Below are 19,028 nucleotides of genomic sequence, written 5' to 3'. Positions count from 1 at the left end.
TATAGCATAACGTGGAAAGACAGAGTATCCACCTGGCCTTCTTGGTACAATATATCTAGAGAGATATTTATTAAATTTATCTGATATATATTGTATCAATATAGCCAACTATATTGTATTTCTGCCATAGTTTACTTCATTCTTCACTTTTCTGGCTGCTTTTAATGAACTTTTAGTGTTGCTTTTTTCAGCTCAGCTCAGAAAATGCTGTTTCTACATGTGTGTGAACGTGTGTATTTCTGCCTTTGCTGTGGCCAGTAACCTTTGAACTAGTTGGCCATTTCTAACCTGTTTGGAAGCAAAAATGTCTCAAATAGACTATCTTCCCCAAAATTTAATCAAACCAGGCAGCTGTTCGTGGCCTGCTGACAGGAAATGCTGTGGTATGAGCTCATCTCTTTTAGATAACAGTGAACAGCAAGAGAGCTGTGCTGACTACCCTCATCTCCGAAAAAAACTTCTGCTGGAGGCTGTGCCTTTTGAGCCTCACATGTACCCAAGCATGAGAGGCAGAGCCAGAGGACACCCAGCCTCACTGAGTCCCTCACCATCCCATTTCCCCACTTCTCCTTTGTGACAGGGAGGGCTGCAACTGAATGTAATGACCAAAGCAAAAATATATTGTGCTGTCTGCTAAAATGATACCACAGGGTTATAGTATTTTCTTTACTGTTTTTTAAACTCTTTTTTTCATAAAGACTGATGCCTGCCTTCTTTCCCAACCACCACTGCACAGTCAGCAGCCAGTTTCCTTGAGCTGTCTATACTGATGTGTTTTGAGATGTTTAAAAGTAATTCAAAACCTACCCAACTGCATGCGCAGTTTCTAGTGTTCTCCACATAACATTCTTCTCTTGCCTGGGTTTAATTTCATCCGATATCTCACTTTTCTTCATTTTATCACTCTCTGCAGTTTCTCATACTTCATTTGACCCACCTACCTCATTTTGTGTGACACAAACTTTGCCACCTTTGCTCTTCACCATGGTCTTCAAATCATTAATAAATATCCCAGGCACACATCTTATTTTTAATCCCTGGTGCACCCTACCCCTAGCCCCCTTCCATGCTGAGATGGACCATTTGTTCCTACTCTTTGTTTCTGCTCTCTCAACCATGGGCTTTTTTCTCCCCCTATCCATGCAGGACTTTACCTCTCACCTTGTGGTTACTAAGTTTCCTTTATAGCCTCTTCTCAGGAACTTTATCAAAAGCCTTTTGAAAATCTAAATAAAATATAGCCATTGGTTGTCCTTTATCTTCTGTTTTGTTAACTCTTTCAAAGGCCTCTAACATGTCGGAGACACACAGTTTCTTCTAAGACAGAAATCATGCTGGTTTGTCCCTATCATATCACCCTCATCTATAGCTCCTGCTTTATAGTAAACTTTAATGATTTCCCTGTACTAGGAGTGTGTTGCTTAAGAAGAGAAAGTAGAGGGAGATACTCGTCTGTGGAGACTTTCCCTAACAGCCTTCTAGCTGGTTGGTTTATGTAGCCTTTAAGCCCTGAGGTAAGGAAACAGGAAAACAGATTAATAGACATAGCAATCTCCCCCAAGATACTTATAGATAAACACAGCCTTGGGCATTTAGAAAGTCGGATTTACTACACCTTAAAAGAGGTTTGTGAAAACCACGGCTGTTTTATTTTAAAGTATGCAGCCAAAGGCATGCACTTCTTTAATCTTTGCCACTCTTCCCCGATAGACAACCAAAAGCCCAAGTCCCAGGGTTTAGAAACAGTTGTGTATAAACTGGAAACAATCTCAGCAAGCCTTTATAACAATGAAGATCTCTTTGGGGGCACTGAAATGGATTTGAACCGAAGCCAAAACACATTTCCAGTGCACAGGCTGTACAGAAACAGGCACAAATGCACAATTGATATTGGTAGGGTAATACAATTGCCAATATTTTCCTGGAAAAATGAGAATGCAGACAGTGATGTTTGAAGGTAGGTGTGTTTTATGCTCAGTATAGCACTGAGGAGCAAATCCAGGCCTCCACATTTGGCTAAATATCCCAGGTCTGATATCCCAGCTGTGACCCCTATTGCCTGCCAAGTGGCATTGCCAATGTCCTCCCTTCAGTTCCCTGGCTGTCTGCATCACAAGGTGCCAGCACCTCCTCCATGTTGTTGGTGGGTATCTCACATGGGCCCAACTTGGGCAACTCAATGGTAAGTATTTACTTTTGAGTGCCATTGGAATTTTTCATTCATGCCAGCTTAGCCAAAATTTTTTATTTTTTATTTTTGTAAAGGAGGGTGTTGCCATTCAGGTTTCATCTCTTTCTTTACCTCTCCTCAGAGGCAAGATTGCATTATTGTTGATTTGCTTCTGAAATGAGAAGGAAGGACTCATATTCCCAGCCTTTTTTTTTTTTTTTTTTTTTTTTTTTTTTTTTTTTTTCCTGAGAGATCCTATTCAGTCCCTCCTCTCACTTCCCAGAAAACTGGTAAGCACTGTAATCAGAACCCTGACTCCTCAAAAGGCTCCTTATTCTTTGAGTTTGTGGTCTAGGTTGTTTTTTACATGGTGCGACAATGTAATGGGCTTACTTTATTACTTGGAGAAAAGATGCAGGACTAATCTCAGCTCTCTTTGTTGTTGTGTTGGTGTATTTTTTTTAAAATTATTTTTATTTTTTAATATTTCAATATCCTCCAGAGTGTTCTCAATTCTGCAAGGAACTGCAAGTCCCTCTGGAGAGGTTGAGGGCTTCTGGACAACCACAAACCCTGCACTGTTTATAGTCAGAATTGCTGAAATGGGTATATCATCCTTGGACTATCGCGTTTTGCTTGTATTTATAGGACTCCCTTTTTGAGAGATGATTCCTGCCACAGATGCACCCACCTGCACACACAAAGAGACTCACACATACAGAAACAAGTTGCTGATGCTGTGTGTTAGGAGCTGGGGCTAGCACTCTATTTTGTCTTTCCTTCCAGTGTGTCTACATAAGCTTCTCTGGGCACTCCTCATCCCCAGAATCCTGATTTGTCCTTTTTTTTTTTTTTTTTTTTTTTTTTTCCTCTGCCTGAAGCACAGTTTGCTCATGCTTAGGTGATTTACTAAAGACTGCATAACTGCTTGGAAATATGCAAGGCTGTTTTGGCAGTACTGGTGTAGATATTTCAGTGCCCTGCCTCAGATTGATAGGGTTTCTCAGGGAAGGGAAGGCAGCTCTGGAAAATGTTTGAGTTCAAAAGGAAGAAGAATCTCTTTAATCACTCAGGCTCTCAGGAAACCCAAGACCCAGTGGGACAGTCTCCTCATAGTAAAGACTGTCCCAGAAAATCAGTGGCATTTGAAAGCAAGATCACAGCCAAGGAAGCCTTTGCAATGCTGGAGAGGGCCCCAGCGAATGTGAATGAAATGGCTACTGCCTCTGCTGCAGCCAAAAACTGGCAGGATGCTTGGGGTTCAGTATTTCAGGAAGAACTTCATATTCATATTTAGCAACACCTCCTTTTTTGTTTGAAATATCTGGGAGGGTTTGGATCAGATAATTAGTATTTTAAAAACAGTGTAACTCAAGGATCCATTTCAGGTCTCCTCAGATAATATTTAGGGACTGATCTTCTCTTTCTTTCTTTCTTTCTTTCTTTCTTTCTTTCTTTCTTTCTTTCTTTCTTTCTTTCTTTCTTTCTTTCTTTCTTTCTTTCTTTCTTTCTTTCTTTCTTTCTTTCTTTCTTTCTTTCTTTCTTTCTTTCTTTCTTTCTTTTTCTTTCTTTCTTTCCTCTTTCTATTTCTTTCTCTCTTTCTTTCTATCTATCTCTCTTTCTCTTCTCTTTCCTCTTTCCTCTCTCTTCCTTTTTTCCTCTTCTCTCTTTTTTTTTTCTTCTCTCTCCCTTCTTTCCCCTTTCCTCTTTGTTCTTTCTTCTCTTTCTTTCCCTCTTCTTTCTCTCTTTCTTTCCTCTCTTTCTGTCCTTCTGTTTCTCAATATATGTATCCTGACTGACTCCTATGAGATTAATTCAAACAGAGCAACTGCTGGATTAGACCTTAATCCCTTTTCCATCCATTTAAATCATCCTGAATGGTGAGGGATTGCGGTGTGTTCCAGTGCTGGCCTAAAACTCATTTTATTCTGGCATCTTTTTGTTGTTTTGCATCTGTTTTCTGTCATTTTTTTTTTCCTTTGGCAAATTCTCTGGCTTCAGTTGTATTTGTAACTTGCAATCTTACCAATATGGTCTGGCAGTGATATCTGTCTTGAGGGGATCACTTTTCCCCCCTCTCGCTCTGTAACAAGCAGTTGATTCTTATGAAACATCCCTCTCCCATCCGCTTGGCTTTGCTCGGCAGCTCCATGGGGTGTGAACTTTGAGTCAGCTCAGATTATCTCCGCTTATAGCTGTTTTTTCTTTCCACAATGCCCCACCACACCAGGCGCTGACTCCCACGTACGATAAAAAGCCAGTGCTGCCCCAAAAACAGAGGGTGGGCTGCGATGTAAAAGAAAGCTACGCAGAAAAGAGTTTCCTCGGGAGAAGCGGAGGCTACCTCCTGGTGACCAAAGCCCTCTGGGGGGTGTTTGGGGGGTGACATTGGGCAAAGCCCTGGGACCACCGGGCCGGGGCCGGGGCCGGGTCTCCCGCCCGAACGCGGGGTCGCGACGCCCTCTGGTGGGGGGCGGCGGCCACTGCGGCGGGTGGGGGCTGCGGCGGGGGCAGCGCTGCGGGAAGGGGCCTGGGGCGGCCGTGGGTGGGCCCCCAGCACTGCTCGCTTCCCCCTGGCCGGGAGCAAGTACCGGGCGTGCTGATCCTGGCCCTGCCGGTCAATAAACTGCCCGCCCCTGCCGCCTCAGTAGATAGGAGCACACCCCCCTGCAGGGGATCCGGCCCGGACCCTCCCCGCTGCCCCGCTGGGGTGTGGGGAGGACGTGGCCTTTGGTCCCCTGTCGTCCAGGTGGACCTGGCACTGGAGGTCATCACCACACATTGCTTCGCGTACTGTCTCACGGGGTGCTGCACCCTGCTTCTCATGCTTGCAGGCTGGAGGAAGAGAGTGCAAAACAGCATCGGAGCAGCATAGGTCCCCCCGCTATCCAGGAGCCCCCATTAGAAGGCAATGTAATAATTAAAACTCCTAGACCTTTCCAGCAAGAACAGATACACTCATTTTTCTCTATCCAGTTCTCACGCATGACTTTCCCAGGTCATTCTCTGCTTTCTGTTTTGTGGTGTTCTACTAAAGCAGTAAGAGGTGAATGGTTTGAGATATGGCTGTTGACCTCTAAATTTTGGCCAGTTCAGGTCCACTTTCTGTGCGTTACCGATTTAGTCCATGCTTAAACCCACTATTGGATTAACCAGGTCAGCAAGAACCTATGCATCAGTTTTGGGGATAAATACAGTGGATTTCTTTTTAAGAGTCAACAGAAGAGAAATGTCACATTGGGCCCTCTAACAATATGCAGGAGGTAGTTACGGAGTTCAGAGCAGAAAGACTTTCTAGCAATGAGCTCCTAGAGTAGGGAGGGTGCTCCTTGGTATCTGGCGTCAAACATGTTTTGAAAGTGTTGTTTGCTCATTGTCACTGGTGCCAGCCCAGATCTCCGTTTGCCAGTGCTGGTGGTTTGGCATCACTGATCTAGAGTGAGATCAAACAAGGGGGAATACAGAGCCAGAGCCTCAGTTTATTTACCCTAGTGTGAATGAATGGAGACATGCCAGTGTTAAATGTAGGTAAGCAAATATATAATCTGCCACTTGGGCTCATTTTGACACTTAGTAAGAATATCGTACAATGCATCTTGTTGGACTACACTTAAAAAGCAAAGACTGTGTGCATCCGCGTTATCCATAAGCTCCTAACTAAAGAGAAGTATTGTAATCCATTAGCAAAATGAAACATAAATGTTGCCTGATTCCATATCCCCATTATCCTGGGTAACTTGCATCTCTGTAATTTCCCTTTTGTGGAGTTTGTTCTCCCCTTTGGCAGAAAGAATAACAAGTCGTATATGAAATACCCTAATTCTCTTAAATTGTAAGTGTCAAGTGGAGATTGGACTTAACCAAAATAATGACTTAAAATATGTTGTAATGTACCAAGTGTACCATCAAACAATATAGAACAGCCTAAGATGATACATGTATTTTCAATATTCTTTTATCATGCATAAGAATTTTTATCCTTTTCCCCCATTGTTACATGCTGACAATGTGTTTAGTAGCTTGGCACAACTGAATTTTTCTGAGGAACATTGAAAGAGGATAAACAAGAAATGCAGTCCATCAGGAGAGCTGAGAGCACTGATCTTTTGTTCCTGGTGAGGGGGGTCAAGGTATATGGCATCCTATACTTCACCATTGCTGATTTATATGTGTAGCTGGGCCTCTGTGTTTTACAAACCAAGTGAAATAGGTAACTGAAGTTATTCTGAGTTCAAAATTCCAGTTTTGTTCAGTTGTGTGAAAGTAGTAGAAATAGTTTTAGCTTGTAGCTGTAAACCACTTTCTTTTACCTTGCATTTCAAGGTATGTGTTTTACAGTCTGCTTCATGCAACTGTGTTTGCAAATAGGCAAACATTACTTAACCCTCAGATAATGCTGTGTTTAAATGATTTAAACAGTTTGTTTGATTATTCATGAGTTTTTTTTTTTCCTGCTGACTTTCAAAATAATATATACAAAATAGTATATTGAATGAATTTAATACTGGCTATTGAAACAGTAGCATTTAAGTAAATATTAAGCAGTGTTTACACAAGGCCTTTTTTTTTTTTTTTTCTTTAGAAACTTAAGTATTGAATCAGAAACTTTATTCAAAATGACTCATTATCTAAACAAGGAAAAGAAATACCTGATCTCTGTCTGATACTCTGAATTTCAGCATTATTTTGCCTAGTCTTGCAAAGAATTGCTCTGGACAAAGAAAAACTCAGAAAATAATTTCAACTGAAAAACTGAGAAGCTCATGACATTCTGTACAGAAAAAGAAAAGAAAAAAGAATATTTTAATTTAATAAGTTATTCACTGCAAATTCACCCAGCCATAACTGTGAAGTAACTTATTCATATGGAGCTTTGGAAAACATTAGCACCTAACTTGTCTTTCATGCTCCTTCTGCATGAATATCCCTGCAGGGTACACCTGGCTTGTTGCATCGACAGTGAGTGGTTTCCAAGATTTCCTTCTAGGCCAACAGTTTGTAAACAGCCTTTCAAAATGCTATAAAAATTGCTCTCTTTCCCATTGGCCCTGGATAATAGATAGAGGGAGTCCTGAACTCTGCTCCATCTCTCCTTCAGTTCTCCTGAATTTGAAGTCCAGGGTTAGAAGCCAGTTTCTCTCGGATTTCCTTCATGGCTGAAAGTCGTTAAAAAGGACTTTATTACTGTACTGGATGTAACATGAGGGAAGAAATGGCTACTTCTGGCTATTTGCTGGAGTAATCAGTTGCACTAATTATATACCAGCAATCCTCTGCTGCTACTTGAGGAGTTCCTCCAATTTCAGTATTTTTTTTTTTTTTCCCCTGCAGAATGAAGGATCTGGTAACAAAAGGCCTCATGTTCTCCAGCCATTTATCAGGTTGTTGTTGGGTGACAGTAACTTTGTTACACCTCACACAGGCTCTGCAGGATATTTGCAACCTTCCTCAACTTCAGAGCTGAGTCCCAGCTCTCTGCACCTATCTCTGACATTTTGCTTGATTTGGGCTGCCCTATGTTTGAATGTCACAAGCATGTTGAATGCAGTTGTGTTAGGTTATGGTAAGTGTCTTTGGCTGTTGAAGGGAGCAAATTGTACTCACTGTTTTTAGGACTTGTGCTAATGATCAGAGACCATGGCCAGAACTGGGACTGTATAGCTATGCAAATATGAAATCAATTGTCTTCCCTGGAAGACAAAGACTGGAGGCAACTAGTCATTAGTTCAAATGAAGATCAGGGAGGTGATAGTCAAGATCATTTTTCATTTTAGTGTATGTCTTCCAGTTGGATAATCCTATGTACTTTTTGTCCAAAATATGGTTCATTTTCCACTTCCCTATATTCTGTAGATATCGTGTAGCACAAGCTGCTACACTTCTGTTTTGCCTTCTAGGTGCTGCCAAAGGCAAATGACCTTCATCACCAGCATTTTCTCATGGTGGAGGGTGTCTGGGATTAGAGGAAATAAAAAATTGTAATGAAAAGCTCAGTGCAGCTTGAGTCACTTGAATCATGTTAGATGGCAAACTGTATTCTTACTGTTCCACCTGTGCAGCCGACTCATGTTCTGAAGAGTAAAGAAACCCCTTTTCTGAGGTGTGTGCTCTACCTTCACAAGGAGGTTTGCCTGGCCTCTTTTGCTCTCTCTGATGCACTCATTCCCTCATGTTTTTCATGTATTTTTGTGCCAGCAAAAGTAGTGGATTTCACAGAATGAAGACAGTTAGGCAAACAAGGTAATCACTGAGGATTTTATCAGTCAGTTCCTCAAAATTAAACTGAGCAACATTTATCTGGGAAAACATAGCATTGCTCTGCCTGGCGAATTTCCATTACTCTTGCATAATGTGGATGCATTTGGCATAGACATACCATGAGGTTCAAGTCTCAGCAAAGAATGCCAAGTAGTCACATCTGCTGGCTTGGGTGCCAGAGCAAACACTCAGTGTTGCCTGAGTCAAGGCTTATGCTTCTCTTGGAGTTCAAAAGACTAGTGGAAGCAAAATTATCTGTATAAAGGAATTTTAGCTGAATGTTCATATAGCTCTCAAACTTCTTCATGTTGCTCTGGGGTTTCACCACTGATTAGCACCCAGATAACTCTTCTCCCTTAGCAGACCAGTAAGACTATATACCGGGAAAGCACTAGGCTGATAATTTAATGTGGCTTCTACATGAGAAAGATGTGAAATTCCTGTTTTGTATCACTTGTAGGATTTCACCTATTCTTAAGTCATGGTGCTTGCAAGTAGTTGCTTAGACATCCAAAGAAGTTCAGGTCATATTTCCTTACAATGCCAAGAACAATTCTCCAGTGGGAAGAAAGTCTGGTAGGTTGCTCTCATTCACAACTGCCTTGTTAAACTCATGTAGACATGTATCCCAAGGTAGACTTCCCATTTTCTCTTCCTTGGGAGCAAATACCTGAGACAACCAATCAACCAGCAATTAAATTCCCTGTTTGATTTCATAACTCTTGTGGAATGGCTTGCCTTACAGATAATATCAACATTTTCCAAGGCTAAATGGGGCCTCACATCTCTCTTGACTGCTGTTTAATGCATAAATGTAGTTACACAGATCAGTATGATAAACTTAATGCAGACTGATGATGAGAAAGGAGATAAATTTTATTTTTCTCAGCCACAGGGTAGCTGGTGTGGGGTTCTGGGGTCAATACAGAATTCAGTCCATCACCCCACCCCAACAGCAGCAAGAATATATAGGGGTAAAGCTGCAGGGAAGGTGAAGTTGGACACTTGTCATAGTCCAAAAATGTACAAGATTCCCACATGACTGCCGCAACTACCTCAAGATATGGATATCAGGGATTATTTTTAGGTTACTGACTGCAGACTGAATGGTGTCACCACACTTCTGGACAGTCAAGACAAATAATCCAATTACAACAGTAATGTAATGTAGTCTGTTGTCTATTTTGTTGCTGTCTACTCTGTGTAATGATTTTAACAGATTCTAGATGCTAGAATGTGGTACTGTAAGTTACATTTTTTAAATTTGGAAGAAACAGAGGTTTCACTCCAACATCCTACCCTTTCTGTGTCCTGCAGAAATCCCACAAACCCCAGCACACACTTACAAATCATCTTTAAAATCAAACTATTTTAGTGCAATCCAGCAACAGTGAAGTTGCTTTTATTACACTAAACAGGATTTCAGTTATTTCTTATATTCATAATTGCTACATTTACAAGAGCTCTACCAGCCAGAAGCCCCTTATGGCAGGATTATTTTATCACATGGATAGTCATGGAAAAAGGGCAAGCATAGTCCACCTGCAAAGCCGCATTCTCAAAATAGTCTTACAATAAGCTACACTATGAAAGAGCAGCCCTAAAAGCAAAAGCCCCCCACAAGGACTGTCCCTCAGTCATTTATCTGCACTGGCCTCCTGAGTATGAAATGCCACCATGGCTGAGCACAGAGAGCTGATTTATAACTGAAATGAAGCCTGCAATGGCTAAAGGTCTACATGAGACTGGAGAGTTTGTTTGCTGAGTTACTATGCAAATTTAACAATTAAATCTTCTCTCTGCTCCTAAGGGAGTGAGGGGGATTACTAAGGAGAAGGAATTTGACACGATAGAAAAAAAATAGAGATGAAAATGGAAGGATTCCCTGCAGTTGATCGGCTCTGCCCTGCACAGTAGGCATCAGAGCAGTTAGAGAGAATTACTACAGAGATTTCCAGGAAGATTTGTACAGAGCAGGGGAAATACAATGAGGAAATATAAAACCTCCACCATGTAAGTCAACTTTTATTTGTTTGTCTGTTTGCAAAACTGAATTATGAATTTATCTCCAAGGCCTCAAGTGAACTCCACACTTCTTGCTTCTGCATCCAACCAACTAAAAAGATACTAAATAACCTCAGAAAGAAATAAAATAAATAAATAAATAAAAGAAAATCAAGAAACAGCAGCTCCCTTTAGTTTGACTGATCCAAGTCTTTTATTTTTTTATACATATATATATATATTTTTTTTTTTTTTTTTACTACCTTCACTTCCTAAGCTTGCTGGTTTGAACAAGAGACTTCTGTTTTGACAGCCTGTCTCCTGGGTTCCCCACTGAAAAGGCCAAAGCTCCCAGTGAAGCAGCAGTAGCTGCCTTTAAGCAAGAGACGAGCACTCCTGGCTTCCCTGTACTGCATGCAAATAGAGACAGACGCCGCTCCCCAGCTCTGCCAAGCTCTCCTTCAACGTGCCTTCTGCACGGCAGTGCCCGGTACAAGTGATCATCCAGCAGTGTCTTCTGAGTGTGTTAATGTCTCTGACCCTGGCCCACTGATCACCCGCTTCGGCAGGGGACTTGTCATCTGTACAAACAGCATCCACCGAGCCCACAGCCCCCCGGCTGTACGTGACGGGGAGCACTGTTTTGTGCTCTGGCTGCTCAGCACAGCCTGGTGAAGGGCAGCTGCCCCTTCCATGCTTGTAAGTAACACTTCCATGACAACACCTTCACCTCATTAGTTTTGTTTGTTTGTTTCTAAAATGGCAGTGTGTTTTCTAGTTTTTTTTAAGTATGCTAAAGAATGGGCCATCATATCTGTTACTAAGCTACCCACGGGGTAATTCAGGAAAAGGCTGGAGGCTTTAAAAACAGAGGAGAGATGATCACAAGGCAGAAACTATATTTACTCCTCCAGCCTCCACCTCACCACCTGATCCTCTGCTGTTGTGCCAGAACCAGAGCCAGCTACATATACTTGTAGTCACACATGCACAAAAGTGTTTTTAATCAGAGCAAGGAACTCTAAACCCCCAAATAACAAAACTTCAAGCAAGGGAAGTCAAGATGCTGTTCTCTTTCACCTTGTTGTCTGTTTATTTCTTTGATGAAGGAAAAAGTGCCTTCTGCCTGACAAGGGAAAACCAGGTAGGCAGTGAACCCCAGAAGAGCTAAAGGGGGATGGACTGTATGGGAGCGGGGAAACCAGTGGGTGTTCAGGGCAGTCATGAAGGTGATCTTAGGGTGGAGACATGTAGTAGTTTCCCAGGGTCATATTGCAGCTCAGGGCTGTGAAGGCACCAGCCACACCTCATTTTTGACCTAGCTATGTCCCCCTAGCCAGAGAGCTGAAGATGTAAAATTGATGTCACTATTAGACATTAGTCACATAGATGGGGAGAAAACTTGTAGCCATGAAACATGCCCTAGACTTGCACCCCAAAAGAAAAAAACATAGAGAAATATGCAGAATTCATGTGAAGACTCCACTTAGTCATGTCAAAATCCTTTACTGACTGCTCAACATACATTTACAACTTTTTTAAAAACCAAATCCAGACTGGGAATAGGAGATTGTAATGTAATGTGTGATGTAATAATCTGGACTCTGTCAGAATTTGATAGGGGATGCCAGCACAATCCCTTCTCTACATTAATGGGGGAAAAATCCACAAGCAAACCATGGTTTTGCTTTGTTGCTTCCTGTACAAATTATTTAAGGATCAGGTGCACAAGATAGCATTAACCAACAGTTTGAGCAATATAGGTAGCTGGCACTACAGAGTAATGCTGAGAGTCTTTTTCATACAAAGGGAATTTTCTCTCCTTTCAACCCTGAAAGTTGTAGTATAAAGGGAGGAGAATTGCCAAAAAGCTACTGCTGAAGTCTATTGAGAGCTATCTATAAGTTAGAAGAATCCTGTCACTTTGCATCAAAGATTGTTTTCCTCCCTAAAACCCATAAAAACTAGTTAAATCTCCAAATCTCTACACAGAGATTTCTAATAGCTTTCACAACACAGATATTTCAAGGCACTGTTGTGTGGAAGATCATGCATGTGCAGTGGATATTCACATATTTATGTTCTTGCCAAACTTGAATGCCTTTTCTTTTTTCTCCTGTTATAAAGACTGGACCTTAACTGGAACATGTGGATGGAGATGAAGAATGGCAACACACCTGGTTTTCTATTTTCTTCTCCCCCAGCATACCCACAGACAATTACCACAGGTAATTATCATGGATGTTATAAGCTGTGCACATGAACAGCAGCCAGCCCAGCATGGCAGGCCAGGAATAAGGATTCATCCAACAGACAAATACAGCACCAGTGGTGGTGGGTGGAAGGAGGACAGGGGTAGCAGTGCACCTCAGCTGGCTTACAGCTAGGCAGTAGAGAGGGAAGGATGCACAACGTGCTGCCTTCTCAAAGCCAGTGGAAGGAAAAGACAGAAAATAGAGGACTGAGCACGGGAGGTTGGACCACAAAGAAGAGTATATGTCACCTTCAGGGAGGAGGTAGTTCTGTAAATGCTGATTCAGGTATTGTCTGAACCAGGACAGGGAGATACTGAGACGAAAAGGCTCCTGTTTAACAAATTACTGTACCATGACTATCTGCTTGGGTCTCTGCCACTTTCTTCCCAGCAGTTTCTCCCTCCTATAGCCTGGTTTGTCTTATTTGCAGTGGCAGTTTGGCTCAGAAGTCCTCCCTCCTTCTCTGCCGGCTCACCTACCACCCCTTCCATCTTTCAGAGTAGCCACAAATCCTCCACTATGGTCCTACCTTTTGCTGACAGTGCTTTCTGCAGTAAGCAGTTCTGGTAGCTCAACTTCAAAGCCCCTGTGCTGTGGCATTCAACAAGTCACATTTCTTTTGTGTGCCATTCATCAGTGTTCTCCATCTTGGGATGGGAATAAGAACAAAAGACACAAACTGAGCCTGAGGTATGCTAAGAAGTGGAAGAAGCCTTCTGCATTGCAAGCCAGAATGCCCATCCCTTAGCTTTATAAACATCATCTTAACTCACAAAACTGGAGAAAGGAAAAATTTAAAGTCTATCCCAAAGCATTTTTTCTTAGTCAAGTTAAACAATTTTCTCTTGATCAGCAGGGTCTATTAAGGAAATCATCACAGAATGATAGAATGGATTGGGTTGGAAGGGACATCAAAGACCACCCAGTTCCAACCCCCCTGCCATGGAAGGCGGGGGGGGCCTTCCACTAGATCAGGTTGCGCAGGGTCCTATCCTACCTGGACTTGAACACCTCCATGGATGGGGCATCCACAACTTCTCTGGGCAACCTGTTCCAGTGCCTCACCACCCTCTGAGTGAAGAATTTCCTGCTAACATCTAATCTAGATCTCCTCTTTTTTACTTTAAAACCATCCCCCCTTGTCCTATCATTATCTGCGTGGTTAAAAAGTTTTTTTTTTTTTTTGTTTTGTTTTTTGTTTTTTTAAGCCCCTTGTATGAATTGAAAGGAAATGCTGATATAACTTCTTCCTTGGCCACGTGAGCACTGGTGTTGTGATAATCAATGTAAAAAGCAGTATCAGTGCTCTGAGCATCGATAAAAATCCTAGAGAATATTGAATAGAATGTTGCAAACAGTGCAAAAATGGATCATATCTCAACAACAACAAAAAAGGTTTAGAAATTTTCCTTGAAAAGTTTCTCTCTTTAAATGTTATGAAAAAATATGGAAATAAAATGTTGTTTGTCCATGCTCCTAAAAATGCTAACTTATCTGCATGCAGATTTTGACAGCTTCAGGCCAGAATAAAGTAGCCATTGTAGATCTTGAGCACACATGTTACTACATATGTAGCAGCTGTGTGCCTGTGTGTGAGAACAGTTGCAATAGGGACAGCCTGTTATTAGGAAGCAGATATGCTGAGTTTCAGGTTCATGTTACCAGGAGACTCAAAAAAGTTGAAACTCAGCCTAACCAGGCTGCCAATGGCCTCTAATGAAAATTTCCATTTGGAAAGGCTTGATGTTGACTTGGCATAACACCAAACAAGCAGCCTGCTGCAAAATTTTACACCAATTGTATTTCTCCTAATTAAACCCTGTCTGACCTCAGCATTAAGAAACAATTTGTTTCAGGATATAACCAGCACACATAAGCAATTACATTCTGTTTGCCCTATTAGCATTATTTGGCTTCTATGCTTTCCAGTGCTCTTACTGTTGCAAATGCTGCCGGGGAGCCAGAGGTATAGAAAGTGTGTGGTACTTACAGTCTTTTTTTTTTTGGGGGGTGTGTGTGTGTGTGTGTGTAGAGGGTGAAGGGATAAAGGGAAGAGTGGGACAGAAGCTTAAACTGAAAATATGATCGTCTTTTAGTCAAATCACAGGCAGCAAGAAAAAGTGATCAGATAAGGCCTTCAAATTTATTCAGGGACAGAGAAAGACAAAGTTAAGATGACTTACACAAACCATTGAGAACACATGTCAATTTGATCCAACTAAAAAAAAATAAATATGAGAAATTAATTAGTTATTATATCTCCAATATTTCTTTCTTTCTTTATTTATTTCCTCCAGTTCTTTAACTTCTGCTTCTCACCAGTCAGTTAGAGATATCAGAAAGGATGGACTTTGGTGTACTGGCTGTGAAACATTAGAACATAACCTTTAATACAGGACAACTACCCCTAGCAGGACACAGGATGCACTTCTTGTCTCTGCCTTTCTGACAGTCAGGGGATAGCAGCTGTGGAAAAACAAGTGGTTTGGTGGTGGAGGTGAGGGACCATGCTGCACCTTCAGTGCTAAGGGGCATCTGTGGAGATTTTTGTAGTCCATCAAGGGTATTTTTCACTGGCAGTTCAGTACCCCTCAGGCACAGAGAGGAGAATTATTTATATATGGGATGCAAGGATATAGAAATCATCTCTACATCTGGTTTGTTCACAGTCCAGAGCTCTGGAAGACCCCTGTTCCCCACAATTGCATTGGTCCTCTTTAAAGAGCTACCATGGTGGGGAAACTGGAGAGAGGGCAAAAAGAAGGGGACATCCTGTTGCCTGTTGCCTGTGTTTTTTGTTTGTTTGTTTGTTTGTTTTTTTCCATATGCACAGAGTGACTAAAATGTGAAAGACAGTGGTCACAATGGGATAGGGCTAATGACTGAATCAGAATTTCCCTTGTTTCTTTGCCATTATGAGACCAAGGAAGGCTTTCTAGTGCTCAGATATTCAAGGAACCGACTGGAAAATAGCAGCAAGATGTGTCTGTGCCAAGGCCATTAACCCTCTGTTCTTGCCAACATCAAATTAAATAAACTGAGAAAACAATTTGCATAACACTGTCACAGCGATATACAGTTGAGGCAACCTTTTGGAAAACTGAGCTTGTGAGGAGGTAGAGCAGAGCAGACACAGACAATGACTGTGTGGTCAGGCCTGCTAGTGATTGAGCCTGACCTGTGGAAACAAGCTCCACAGCTTTATGCACAGCCTGTCATGTGCTGTTATCAGATTCCTGTGAGGCTCATATGGGCCATGAAAATCTCCCATGAAGGTGTGCCTCCTCCTTTGACCTCTGCTGCAAACTGCTGGTAAGTTTTCCAGGTGGTCTTTTAGAAGCTGATGAGATCCAAAAATGTAAGTATGTGAACCATTTTAAAGCAACAAGACCACGTCAAAAATAGAATCCATGGTTACTGGAGAGCATGGAATCAGCTAGCACAAAAATGCATAAAAGTGATCACTTCTATCACTGCCTGTACCTGTTCAGGCCCTAGGAAGGGACAGAAAGGAGGCACTTTCTTTTTACAAGCTGCTGATCTTCCTGTTTTGAGAAGCAGAGTGGTAGCAGCCACTTCCCTGGCTTTCTTTCATGTGAACTGAGCATATCTGTAAGGCACACCTTTACCAGCTTTGAGTCCTTGCTGCTTTTTATGGCCATATGGCAACAGAGTACCAGGATTTGGGGTCCCGGATCCAAGATCTGAATCTATGAGATGAGACACAAGACAGTATATGGCACATCTGGAAACTTCAATCTCTATGCTGAATAGGCACAGCTACTTACAGATGCTTCAAAATTGCTGTAGATTAGCAAAAATTTATATATGGTTAATTATCAAAGTATGCTTTAACTTGAGATATTCTATCAGCTCTCAAGGAAACATTTAAGGCTGAATAAATACAAATATGCATTTTACACATTGCCTGACTACCCTCACTCTTTTTCAATGTATTTGCATATTTAAGTAATAGGGTGTAAAGAACGTGTTGTGCTATCCCTCCTATAAACCCAAGAGAGCATGGCTAAATCCTATGCTACCTCCTTGAAAACATAAAGCTTAATCTTATTTAAGTGCTAACTCATGTAGTTTGATTTTCTCAAGGTTTTGTTCACCCAAGTTTGCCTCATCAGAAAAACAACCACCCAAATACAACCAACCCTGGCACCCACAAAGTTAAGAAAAACCCTACAAAAAGGGAGGCTCTCCCTTTGGAGCTGTCTGTGGGCAGATACAACATGTTCTTTACAGTCCATTGTGTAAATATGAAAATATGTGGAAATGGAATATATTTAGGCAAGTTTTAAAATGCATAATATTTATTCAACTCTAATAGCTTCTTATTAGGAGTCAATAGAGTCTATCAACTAAATGGGTATTTCAACCATTTTCAATAGACACATTATTTACTCAATAGACCATAATGATTCTGAAGGAGGCATTAGGGTCTATTATGCAAATCTGTGTGTATTGTAGGTGTATTCAAAAATAGCGAAATTTTGACCCTGGCTGTTCTACAGATTCTGATGCCAGGGCTCTTTAGAAAGCAAATTTTGTAAACCTAGTTGGAAAGAAATAAAAAGGTTAGAAGTAGAACAGTGGAAATAATAGATTTTTTGGGTCAGGCTACTGAGAAGAGAATAAAAATATATTTTTTCCATTCAGCTTGAAGCATTCTTTTTCTTTATCAAGAAAATAAATAAATAAATAAAATAAAGGAAGTAATAATATTGTTTCAGAAGAAAAGTTTCTTTTGACACAAAATGTTTTCACTTTTTTTTTTTTTTTTTTTTTTTTTTTTTTTTTTTTTTTTTACCAAGTAGCTCCACAAATAACTTCATTGCACTTTCGTCTGGTTAGCACATTCTCCCAGGAGATGTGTGGTGAATAACCTTCTTGACACTGGATGTGAGAGAGAGGGGCTTGAACATGAACTTGGACCTTTGCTAAGATGGCAATGCCAGTCTCCCTGTGCTCTTGTTGGTCAGACCTCCAATTTCTTTCCAGCTACAATGCTCACGAAGTGTTTCAGGCTGACTGAGAACAGATTATTATTATTTTTTAATGAATTTATTGCAGAAAAAACTATACAAATGGCCCATCTTTACTGGCATGGGGCAGCCTTAATAGCACTTGGCAGCTGACCTGATTCAAAACTAATAGGTATTAATGAAGGTGCTCCATCCGATTTCAGTGGGTTTTAGCTCTATGTTCCTTGTTGCATGCCTGATACAAAGAGATTTCTTTAGGGAGCCTTACAAGCATCCAAGAAGAAACATATAACTAAAAAAAGATAACTTCTCACTCACATAAAAGCACACAAAACTCCCTCAAGTTCAACTGAAAGTGACAAAATAGATATCCTCATTCTTACAAATATTGGAAAAACAAATATTTTTCTGAAAGAAAAGGTAATAAAAAGATTTGGTCTGGCCCATACCAAACAATTTAACATACAGCAATGAACCCTGGACAAAGACATCCAGACTAACATGAGGACCAGAAGCAATTCATAAGTGGTTGCACAAAACAACTGGCTATATAACTTGTGGAGTTAGGATCTCCAGGCACTGAGTGGATACTGCTGTCCAGTGGTTTTGGTTTTCCACTGTGACTTTGCATTGTGTTGCTGAGCAGAAAAACACATAAATGTGACGCTAAAAAAAGCTCAACAACAACAACAAATAAACCAGCAAATTGACTTTGCTTTCACTTGCAATGTGCTGGGAGGTTATTTTGGTCTAAAAGGTTCCTTTCTTTATTTTTAATTTTATGCTGAAATATTGAAAACCAAACCAATGACCACATGACAGCGCTGTATTGTTGTCTTCCTCCTTCTACCATGGGCTCCTCTCCACAGGCTACAGCTCTGGCCCGGGGCCTGCTCCTGCGGGGGCTCTCCATGGGCCACAGCCGCCTCCAGGCCACATCCACCTGCTCCACAAGGGGCTCCTCCACAGGCTGCAGCGTGGAGATCTGCTCCATGTGGGACCCATGGGCTGCAGGGGGACAGCCTGCTCCACCAGGGGCCTCTCCACAGGCCGCAGGGGAACTGCTGCTGCATGTCTGGAGCTCCTCCTTGCCCTCCTGCTGCACTCACCTGGGGGCTGCAGGGATGGTTCTCTCTCCTCTTTCTGCTAGCTGCTATTGTGCAGTTTATTTCCCTTCCTTAAATCTGCTCTCACAGAGGCACAAACAATACCACTTACTGGCTTGGCTCTGGGCAGCAGTGGGTCCCTTTGGAGCCGGCTGAAACTGGCCCTTATCTAACATAGGGCAGCTTCTAGGCTCTTCTCTTCACTCAGAGGGTGTGAGGCACTGGAACAGGTTGCCCAGTG

The 19,028-nt window shown here is 41.6% G+C and overlaps 1 long non-coding RNA gene across 10 annotated transcripts in view; it reads left to right on the top strand.

The window, feature by feature from the left end:
- Nucleotides 1-19,028, top strand: part of LOC106016692 (uncharacterized) — a 255,490-nt gene that overhangs the window by 229,540 nt on the left and 6,922 nt on the right. For all 10 annotated transcript variants that reach the window (XR_011808324.1, XR_011808331.1, XR_011808325.1 and 7 more), the window contains 2 exons: nucleotides 10,746-11,131; nucleotides 12,560-12,660. This is a non-coding gene — a long non-coding RNA (uncharacterized lncRNA). The remainder of the gene's footprint in view (nucleotides 1-10,745; nucleotides 11,132-12,559; nucleotides 12,661-19,028) is intronic.

The sequence above is a fragment of the Anas platyrhynchos genome, chromosome 3 (assembly GCF_047663525.1).
Source record: "Anas platyrhynchos isolate ZD024472 breed Pekin duck chromosome 3, IASCAAS_PekinDuck_T2T, whole genome shotgun sequence".
In the NCBI taxonomy this organism is placed as follows: Eukaryota; Metazoa; Chordata; class Aves; order Anseriformes; family Anatidae; genus Anas; species Anas platyrhynchos.
Note: the sequence above shows the minus strand (reverse complement) of the source record. Positions and strands in the feature narration are given on the sequence as shown.